We start from the raw sequence: 10,709 nt of genomic DNA, 5'->3' as shown, positions 1-10,709 counted from the left end.
AAATCATTAATGTGAGTATGAAATAATTCCATAGACCCTAAATTTCATTTGTAATTTTCTTAGAGCCCTTGGAAGTCTTCGTAGACCCCTGGGGTGTCTATATAGACCACTTGGAAGTCTTCGTAGACCAATGGGCTATCTAGACCCCTTGGAAGTCTTCGTAGACCCCTGGGGTGTCCATATAGACCCCTTGGAAGTCTTTGTAGACCCCTGGGGTGTCCATATAGACCCCTTGGAAGTCTTCGTAGACCCCTGGGGTGTCCATATAGACCACTTGGAAGTCTTCGTAGACCCCTGGGCTGTCTAGACCACTTGGAAGTCTTCGTAGACCCATGGGCTGTCTAGACCACTTTGAGTTTGGACGAGTGAAGATTTGCTCTTATACGCTAGAACAAATTCGTACAAGTGCTCCTTCTTCCCTAGTGCCATTAGAGAATGGAATGGGTGGCCTGAATCAGCCAGGAAAACCAACGTTTAAGCAAAGTTTAAGTCATTGATAAAAATGCATGACTAGATGGACACAGGAAATTCGTAGGACGTAATTATGTTGTTTTTTTTTTAAATTACGTCTGTAATCTATAAGATAAGATAATGTTTAATGCGAATGTGATATCTGTTGGTTTATTTTAATTGTTGAGTATTGATGTCAGCTGCACAACCAGATGTTATTCTTCTCTTGCTAATACATAAATTCATCTTAGAATTCAGCTTGCGCGAGTTCAATACATGTATTGTCTGCATTTGGACATTAAGATCATTCAACATAGGCTTAAATGTCACTCAATACTGCTATTAAGTGGGGCCGGTCTTAGGCCGATTGTTCCTATTGGGTTTGAGTTTTTTCCTATGCATGTTGTACAACAAATGTTGGTACCTTAGTATAATGATCTACTTAATAGTAATCGTTATTATTGTAAACATATTTAAAAGAGGGGCCTTCCAAGCATCCATTAATTGGGCCCAGCAATTCGTAAGGCCGGCCTTGCTATCTGTGAGTATTTTATCATTGTCCTGCATTTGGAAATTAAAATCATTCAACATGCCACTCAAGAATGCTTCGTCCAACAACTAAATAAGATCTGAGAGTCTCTTTACAGCCTTTCCTTTCCTCCACACAATCTGTACCGGTATCTTCTCTCTGAGTAAAAGAAAGAATCTATTTGGAACTTTCGCTGAAGTAAACCACATCGCACCAGTGTGGTCAGGAATATTGCTTTAAACTAAATTTAATATATTTAGGAGCTGTTGGAACTGAGTTAACCCATGACGTTCACTGTACCTGTTCTACAATGTTCTATTTACTTTATAACAGAATGTTTGCTGACGGTCAGTGGCGTCACTAGGGTGGGTGTCACCCGGTGCGGTAAGTTTAGGGTGTCACCCCTCTCAGCTTTCCTTTCAAATCTTCCCAATAAAAATTGTTTATTTGTTTTTTGTTTTGTTTATTTATTTATTTTTTTTTGCGTCGTTATACAGCGAGCTAATTCCCTACATTCGTTGATAGTTATTTCTGATCGAGAAAAAGAGTGTCGATTTTATTTTAAAAGTTTCGTTGTTTCCAACACTTTGTCATTAGTTATTGATAATTTAAAATTTAAGATTCTAAATAAGGAAAAAGTATTTAACATTAACTGAACATGCTTTCCTAAGTAGACTTTAAAGAGCTCCAAAATTAAGCAGTAAATAATTGTTCCGACGACAAATTAGTTAATCAGTACAAAATTATAATAATAAGTATTACTATTATTTAGCTTAACATCACAAGAAATTTTCAGGATTTCAAACTTTTCAATGTACAAGAGTGGTCCGATTTGAAATTCATGTCTCAAAAGTTCTTTATTAACTTCATTTTTAAAAAGCTTCTTTCAAAATACACCACGTTGACATGCATTTGGCAAGAAACTGTTGAAGACTCAATCAAAGGGCTGGTAAAAGTTCCTTAACTCTTTCTCTCCGTAATCATTTTTGACGTTCCGATGGAACTATTTATTTTGTTTCACTACCCTATTATGATTAAACTATTTGTATGCAATCAGGAAATGTTATACAAGGTATACATTGATAGAAGAATGTATTCTCTTTTTATATAACACAAATTAAAATTTATAAAATCAAAATTTTATTTAATTTAATGGGGTCAAATCAATGTTGGTATCGTCAGTTAGGAGTGAAAGAGACAAGTCTCATCGGTATTCCATTTGAATTGTAAAATTCAAGTACTTCCAAGTTTTAGCTTCTTTAAAAATTAACGTTGCTGCCTGTAGATGTATTCTAGTTTTGGTATCTGTGTTAAAATATCTTATCGTCTGGCTCATTTTAAAAGGGATCAATGCACTCCAGCATTAACCTCTCGTTCTCTACTGGAATAGTGAGTCCAGGCATCTTGAGATTTCTCTCCTGACATTTCATATTGTTTAAACTTACTTTTGTGTATCTTAAATTGCAACAATTTGTCTTTGTTACGACCAACAAGACAATTTGGAATCAAAGGGAACGAGAAGGCCGACAGTTTGGCGAAGCTTTGAGACCCACCAGAGGAGCCGCTAACATACGAGAGTGCAAAGGCCAGAATTTGTGAATGGACCAAGTCCAAGCGGAACGATAGCTGGGACCATTGTAGCACGGGACGAGAAGTCTGGAAGGTTCTCAAACGCCCAAACAGGAAGGACGAATGGTGGCAGTTAGACAGAAAGGATTAGGCAATTTTGGCATGGTTTCGCACGGGACACTGTCCGATAGAAGCCTACTTCACTAGGATCCGAGAGAACCACAATCCCAGATGTTAACAGTGTCACAAGGAAGACAAGACAGTAAAGCACATCCTCAACGACTGCAGGGTGCTCAGAAACACTTTCGAAGATACCATTAGTCTTGGAACAGAACTGGTGCATGTGGGGGTCTTGCCCTGTACGGAGACAAGCAGACCCTACATAACACTGCCAGGGCTATTTGGATATTTCTAGAAGCATCTGTAGTGGTGCTTGACAAAGTATACAATCCCAATCATGTTTTATGCTTCAAGAAGATCCTATCCCAGAGTTGTGTCTCGCATAACGACAAAGCCAGGTGTTCAAATGTTTATTCTTGACTTCTACCTCGCCTCTGTTAATACTTGACAGAGAAATGAGGATCTTAGTTTAATTCTTCCAGCCTTAATGTTAATGGAATTTGGAGGATCATAAAATCATTAGAAGTTGTTTCACACAGTTTGAGGACGATGCTAAGAGTGATTTTGAACTCAGTCATGACGTGCTGCCTTGTTTAAAACAATGTTTATATTCATATGCTTACACACCTAATAAAACAGCAAAAGAATTCGCTCTTCTATCGAGCACAACGAAGGTTGAGGTGAGATTATTTCACCAATAGTCCAGTTTCATTCCTCCCATCCTTTCCAATGGCTCTACAACCCACTGAGGACTCTGTCCTGCCTCAACACATCCCTCCATTCAGATCTCTCCTGAGCCTTTCGTCTCCACGCCCGAACCCCCCGAAGCTGTTGTAGATCTACCTCCACATCGTTAATCCATCGTTTTCGTGGTCTGCCAACCCGTTGCATTTTGCCGGTTGGTCAAGTTTTCATTACCTTCATGTGTTTTCATCGGAGTAGTTGGAGCCCCAGGTTTGCAGAGCGTAAATTAAGTAGGTCGAGTGTTTGGCTTCAATTTTTTGGTTGCTATTCATAATGGGGGGGGGGGGGGGGCTTTACTGGTTGGAAAAAAAGTTTTTTCACATGCTATTTTTTTTTATAAACAGTTCAAATAATGAAGATTAGTAAACACAACAGTAACTAGAGACGAATTCATATTTGATAAGAGACGAAACTCCAAGTCTTAGTATTCTATCGTATTCTGACATCCATGTTAAAAAAAAAAACAATGACGCAATACATTAACAGAATATCACATCTCTGTTAGCAAGCTCCCTAGTTTCCCACGCGCCTTGATTCATTTGTTTTTTCATTAAATGTTTTTATTTTGCATTGCATTTCTTATATACTAGACAAACTTAAAATAGACTATTGAAGCTAAGCCTAAACTATGGCGGACAACGCTAGGGCTTGTGGTGTCTCTGGTGTACAACACATAGAAAGCATTGAAAATCTGTGCATTGTAAAAGGCTGAAGATATTCTTAGCGCAATTTGTTTAAATACCGGTATTGTAGAATCTAATTTCTAAACTCTTTGGCTTGCTGCACAAATTAATTTCGTTCAATATGGCGTGTCCTTGGTCTAGTCCGTTCCAAATCTCTCCCACTATTTTTAGCTTCTTATGTTAAGATTAAAGTTTACAATATTCGAGTCAGATCTTCATGGAACCAGCAGAGACCTGGATCCAAGAACCTGAACAGCTGATCCTAAAAATAGTTCTAATGGTTTTCCTTTGTACAGTTGATGTACATCGCGGAGAAAGGAATTAGTAGCTTGTTGGCCACACAGGGAAACTCGAGTTTGATCGTTATAATTTTACAAAGCAAAAAATTAATAAATGTAAATTTGGCTGGAGGATACACTTTAGGTCTAGTGCTAGATCTAGACGTTTATATAGTGAACATAGCAATAAATAATCGCCTAAGTAGGCCTATACCAGTGGTCTTCAACGGGGGCGTTTTCGAGATTTTGGGGGGCGCTGAGAGCCAAAGGGGCGGTAGGGGGGCGCTGGGCACAAAATGGGGCGGTAAGGGGGCGCTGGGCATAAAGGCGGAAAGAAGAAACTAAAGGTGCTCTGAAACAAAACAAATTTAAAAATTCTTCAACATTAAACTAAATATAGACAAATTATAGTTAACTTGCTTCTAATTTAAGAATAGGAACAGCGTTAGAAATTCGGGAATCCTATTTTCTATTTTTTAAATTCTTACTGTTTTGCAATGATTGAAAAATATTTATTGTCCATGGATCTCGCGAATATTAACGTTTAAGATTTGGTAAACAAAGTAGGTAATACGCCTTTTAGATTATAGTTTATTTTATCTACATATGCTAATATATTAATATCCTATACTCTTAAGCGAGCAATTCTTGTATGTATGTATGTATGTATGTATATATATTTATATGTATATATATATATATATAAATTTTATTTCGAAAACGGCTCTAACGATTTTCTTTAAAATTTCAAGGTATGTGCATAATAGTGAGAAAAAAATTCTCAACTCATTGGCAACATCGGGAAAACTCGAGGTCGACCGTTATATCGGTTTGAAAATGCCTCATTATCGAAAAATTAATTTTGGCTGCAATGTTTTATGAATGAAAATTGTCCATGACGTAAACGGGAAAATTGCTGCTTACGTCACTAGGCTTACCGTAGTACACTAAAATATTTCTTTGCAAACAAGAACGAGTTTTAAAGGATCAATAGACCTAATTAAACATTTGCGCACCATCTTACTGTAGATTGATTTATTATAGAACTATGAAAGAAAAGTAATGAAATTAAATGTGCCGATATATGATTAGTTATTGTGTTTTAAGTGCGTAATAAGTTGTTTACTTTTTAATTGCGTAGAGCGGTGTAGATACCTTTTACATTGTTGTTTATTTTGCTGGTGACCTCCAGCTGTCTCGTTCTGAGGCCGCATGCAACCATGTGCTCTCTTCTATGTCAGCTAAGTAAAGTTTGCGCCATAAGCTAGTCTTGTAAGGGTTTCGGTGTTACGTCGACCACTTTTTAGCTCACCAAAAAAGACTGCCTTTGGCAAGCGTTCGTCTGAGATTCGTCTCCCATACAGGATACTGCTCTGTCCAGCGTAACTGTCGGACTTAAAGAATTCCCTCTATACAAAGGCCGCGGATACACATTTGAGACCAAAAGAGAATCTGCTGCCGAGGACAGACGCAGACGCTAAAAGAAAATCTTAATCGATCACCGCGGACAATGGTTATGCTTGCCCTGGATGTGGCGAAATATGTAGGTCACAGCTGCAATCCTCATTAATTTTCGGACTCGAAGACAAGCCTTATTATTATTATTATTTTGCTGGTGAATTATTACCTGTGTTCATGCTTCGGTATCTACTGTCCTGTACCTAAACAAAGGAAATGGTCATAACACAGCTTCTCTACGCCTTACTTGCTCACACTGAACATGATATCTAGCCAGCGGTCAACGAGTTTGCGTACACTGCAGCCTCTTTTGATTTTATTATAAACCTCGGTAAAAAGCTTGGAGTTAGGGCGTGTTGACGGAAGGCCCAGGAGAGATCTGAATGGAGAGATCTGTAAATCAGGCCGTATCCCTCCACGGGCTGTAGCACCACTGGGATGGATGGATGGATGGATGGATGACAAAAGCCGTTATGAACTTCTTATAATCCGACAGTCAGGCTGGGCAGGGCACGTATCCCGTATGGGAGACGAACATATTTTTCGGCGTAACAGAGGTGCCCCACGGAAACGTTTCTTTAGAAAACTAATGCAATGATTTAAGTCTATTAAGAAAAAATTTGCCATTTTACTTTGTCACAAAGTGCCTTTTTTACCCTATAACGTAGAGATTTGCGTCACTTGATGTTTCGTACTAAAGCCATAATGAATATATACTAATTCCATAATTAAATGTCTGAACGTAACCATCTGAGAAGTAACACTGCAAAGACTTGTTTTCAAGCCAATAATAGGAGGCCTACAATAGTTTTACGCAAAAGATGGATTGTAAAACTATAAGATGGATGTGAGCTGTGGTTGGTCTAGACTATAGGAGGACTTAAGAGACTTTATATTTAATCGCCATGTACAATTACATTTAGAACTAACAGAACAACTCTTCAGATTAGTAGTCTTTATCTGATCGATCATTTTCATAATTACAACAATAGCCCAATAGTTTTACGCGAAAGAAGCAATGTAAAACGTTAAGACGTAAGCTGTGGTTTACTATAGGCCTACTGTTGGGGGGACTTTCTATTCTAATCGCCATATACGATTACATTGAGAACTGACAGAACGAAAAAGCAACTCTTCGGATTGATAGTCTTTACCCGATCGTTCATTTTCGTAATTACAACAATATTCCTAAAATGACTTCGGGGATGTATTCTTCCTTAACAAATTATTCATCCGAGCGAGGCTCGGTCACCTGATATTGTAAATGTTAATTGCAAAAAACATTACAGGTTTGATGTCATTTTCAGATGAGGTTATGAAACCAAGTCGGCTTCACGAACATATAGCGATATCCAAAAATAATTTAAAGACTCATGAACAAAATTAAAACAATATTAAAAACAAAAAAAACAGCAAAGCAGGATATGTTTTAGTGGCTTCATAGAAAAATGCATAGCTTTTTAAAAATTCTTATGATATTGTTGAAAAATTGATTAAAACTAAATTTATTTTAAAACATATGTAACACAAAAATACTTTTTTTTCTGTCAGAGATGAAATATTATTTCAAAATTGTCTTGTTATGTAGCTTATGGGGACATATAGGAAACCATCAGTGGTTGGACGCTACAATGACTTCATAAGTAATATAGAATAAAGAACATATCTATTCCCTATTCACATTGCGAGTTATGATACACAAGAAAAGTTTAGCCCGCAATTTCATTTCTATTTGAATCATTATAAAACTGTAAATAAAATACAAACACATGCCGAAAATAAGCGCATCTTGCAACAGTTTTATGAAACAAATGATAAAAAAGGTGTTAGACTCTTGTTGTAAACTGATGTTCGCTGGATTTCGAAAGGGGTTTGTTAATGGTTATGGCTCGTTTTTTTAGCTCTTAAATATTTATTTTTTTTTTGAAAAACAGGAAGATTCAACGGTTGGCGATGACTTAAAGCAGGCTAAAAAAAATTGTTTTACATGGAAGGCATCTAACATAAACGAATGAAACCAAGCTCCGACTGCAAGGAAAGAAATTGATTTTCATTGATTATATCATTTTCTCTTTTATCGAGATATTAAATCTATTTTAAAGGGTTTTACAATCTCACAGAACTTGTTTGTTGACTAATGAATTACTGCCCAAGGACATCGATATCTTTGCAATTCACATAACAATGCTCTATGAAGAAATTAAGATTCGCTTCTAAAATAAATAAAAAAAATATATAAATGACAATTATTAAACATCTGTTACTGACGTTCAAATTGAGTTGCATGAAAAAATAAATGTACAAAATCATGTCTTCAGTAAAAAAGAATGTAAACATAGGAGGCACACAGTGGCGTAGCTAGGGTGGGGGGAGGGGGGAAAATTGGAAATCTCCCGGGCCCCCATTTAAAAGGGGGGGGGCCAAATTATTGCTTTTTTAATTAATTAAATTAAATATTACGCAAAATGCATCGGCCTCCAAAGATGTCAAGCCCCCTGGCCCCCAAACGATGAAAATTCCTAGCTGCGCCCCTGGAGGCACAACAGAGATGTGGCTGCATTTAAATGTTTCAGTAAAATTCCAAACTTTGGTCGAAATTGGAATTATGTTTTAGCTATTCCATCAACATACATGTTTAACATAGATTTAGTGGGTAACAATGAATGTATAAGCAAAGAAATAGACTGTATGTAGCAAATAGAGGAGACCTTCGCATTGCCTTGGCTAATTTAAAGCTTGAAATTTCTAATATTGTTAGACTACAGGAGGCACAAGGTTAACATTAGCTTAATTTCATTTTGTAGTGAATTAAGCAATAACAATACTTATATTAAAAATTAAAATTAAATTTACAATTAAACCTAAAAACAGTAGGCCCTAATATTCAAAACTTCAAACGGAGACTATTCTTAGGATTTGAAAGAAAGTCTTTACAATTAATTTTTGTGTGTAATCACAAATTATTTGACATAATTTTTGCATAATGATAATATTGGCTGTTGCCTGTTATTGTCTTTAATTCCGAAGATTACGGCTGAGTCCACTGTTTCACATAACTACGCAAACCCAACTGCGACCTACATATTTTCCCGAATTTTATGCAGACAAAGCCGTTGTATGCTGGCCTTTCTTTGAGTATCAAATGTTTGTCCCGCAGTTTTTGTAAGAGCTCTCGAACTGTTTCTCTCAGAGGCTATCTGCTGCCAGAGGATGCTGCCAGGTACTTTTCTCTATGCCAGTGAGAGCGAAATGGCGCCTGAATAAATCTTTAAAGCGCTCACGGGGGAGAGGGGCACCTCTGTAACTCAGTCCTCCTCAAAGCTCGTCAGTCATAGGCCAAAGAGTTCACAACAATTGCCTTTGGCATGCAGTCGTCTCCCAAGCGGGATAAGTGTTATTAACAGCATTCAAATTAATAGATAGATGATATTTTGTTCAAATTTGCCTTCTTACGCTTCTTTATAACTGTTTTTCTTAGAGGGGGGCGCTGGCGGATTTTTGTAAAGAAAAAATTCGAAAAGGGGGCGGTAGGCCGAAAAAGGTTGAAGACCACTGGCCTATACCTTGCTCGCTGGCCGAATAAAAACAAATATGTGTCAATTCTAGCAGCCAATGGCGTTGCGGGTTCGACGGCCGAATTGATTCAAAAATTATTTTATTATACCGGGTATTTGAAGTTTAATCATGGAGGTTTTAAAAAAAATAAATAGGCCTACATTTTTTTTTTCTTGTTTAGTTGATGTTCAATTCAGCGTCCTTGACATTGTATAGTTTATGACAGTTTATGTGGACATTTCCAATGGAGGCTTTAGGATTTCCTAGCCAGTGTCAGAAATGTACTGGAGCTTCTATTTGTGTGACCTAGTTAAAGACCTGACACTGACAGCATCAAACACATTAGAGACTGTAACACTATAGACAGTAGAATTTATTATGTACATAAAGCGTCATTTATAGTGAAACATTGAGCAAATAGGAGACGGAGATTCTTAGCTTATTATGTTCACATGCATTCACCACTAATACTACGAGAGAGAAAGAGAAAAAAGAGAGCGAGAGAAAGACAAAAAGAGAGATGGATTAATTGTTCATTAGTTAAAACAAGTTAAACATAAAAAAAAAATCATAAGATTGTACTCAATAATAAACCAATCACAAAAACTTCTCAAAGAACGGACAAAGGCAGAAACAAAGATTGACACATCAAACATCAAATGAAAATCTATTTTCTTTCTGAGCTGGTCAACCCTCTTTAGGAAACTATTTAGAATACAGAGCAGACTTTACAACCACTATGTATTGTAGACATGTGAAGAAAGTTTCAGCCTTTCCTTAGATGACCTCAACTACAGGTTCTTCATTAGGATTCGAACCCGGGATGCCCAGTTCAGAAGCCAAGCGCTTTATCACTTAGCTACAGCACCTTGGGCCAAGCTTACCTTTCAATCCCAAGTGAATGTTCAACGATGTTTAACGTTTAACCTGGTAGCTAAAGCTCTATTTACTTTGATCATTAGGTCTGACTGTCTGGGGATAGAGTGGATAGAAACACACACACACACATTGGATGGCGTTTGATGTAAAAAAAACAACAAACAAACAAACTTAAGACTGGAGAATAAAGACTTGATGACACGAGTCCAGAGTCCAGAAGGAATGTTCGGGTGTTAGTTCTATGATGACTGTGTCTAAAACATGGAACACTATCCAGTTGAACAAAACTATTTCATACACAACTAGGACCCACTCTAAAACTTGAGTTGATTCTGACAAGTTGAGTATAATCATCTTTTTAATGATCTATAATGTATAATGATCTTTTCATTATGGTATTTAGCTGGAGAGATGAATTTATTTGTTGACATATGACTTAAGTCA

Source organism: Biomphalaria glabrata, chromosome 12 (assembly GCF_947242115.1).
Source record: "Biomphalaria glabrata chromosome 12, xgBioGlab47.1, whole genome shotgun sequence".
NCBI classification, from domain to species: Eukaryota; Metazoa; Mollusca; class Gastropoda; family Planorbidae; genus Biomphalaria; species Biomphalaria glabrata.
The sequence above is the reverse complement of the archived record's forward strand: the minus strand, read 5'-3'. Positions refer to the sequence as shown.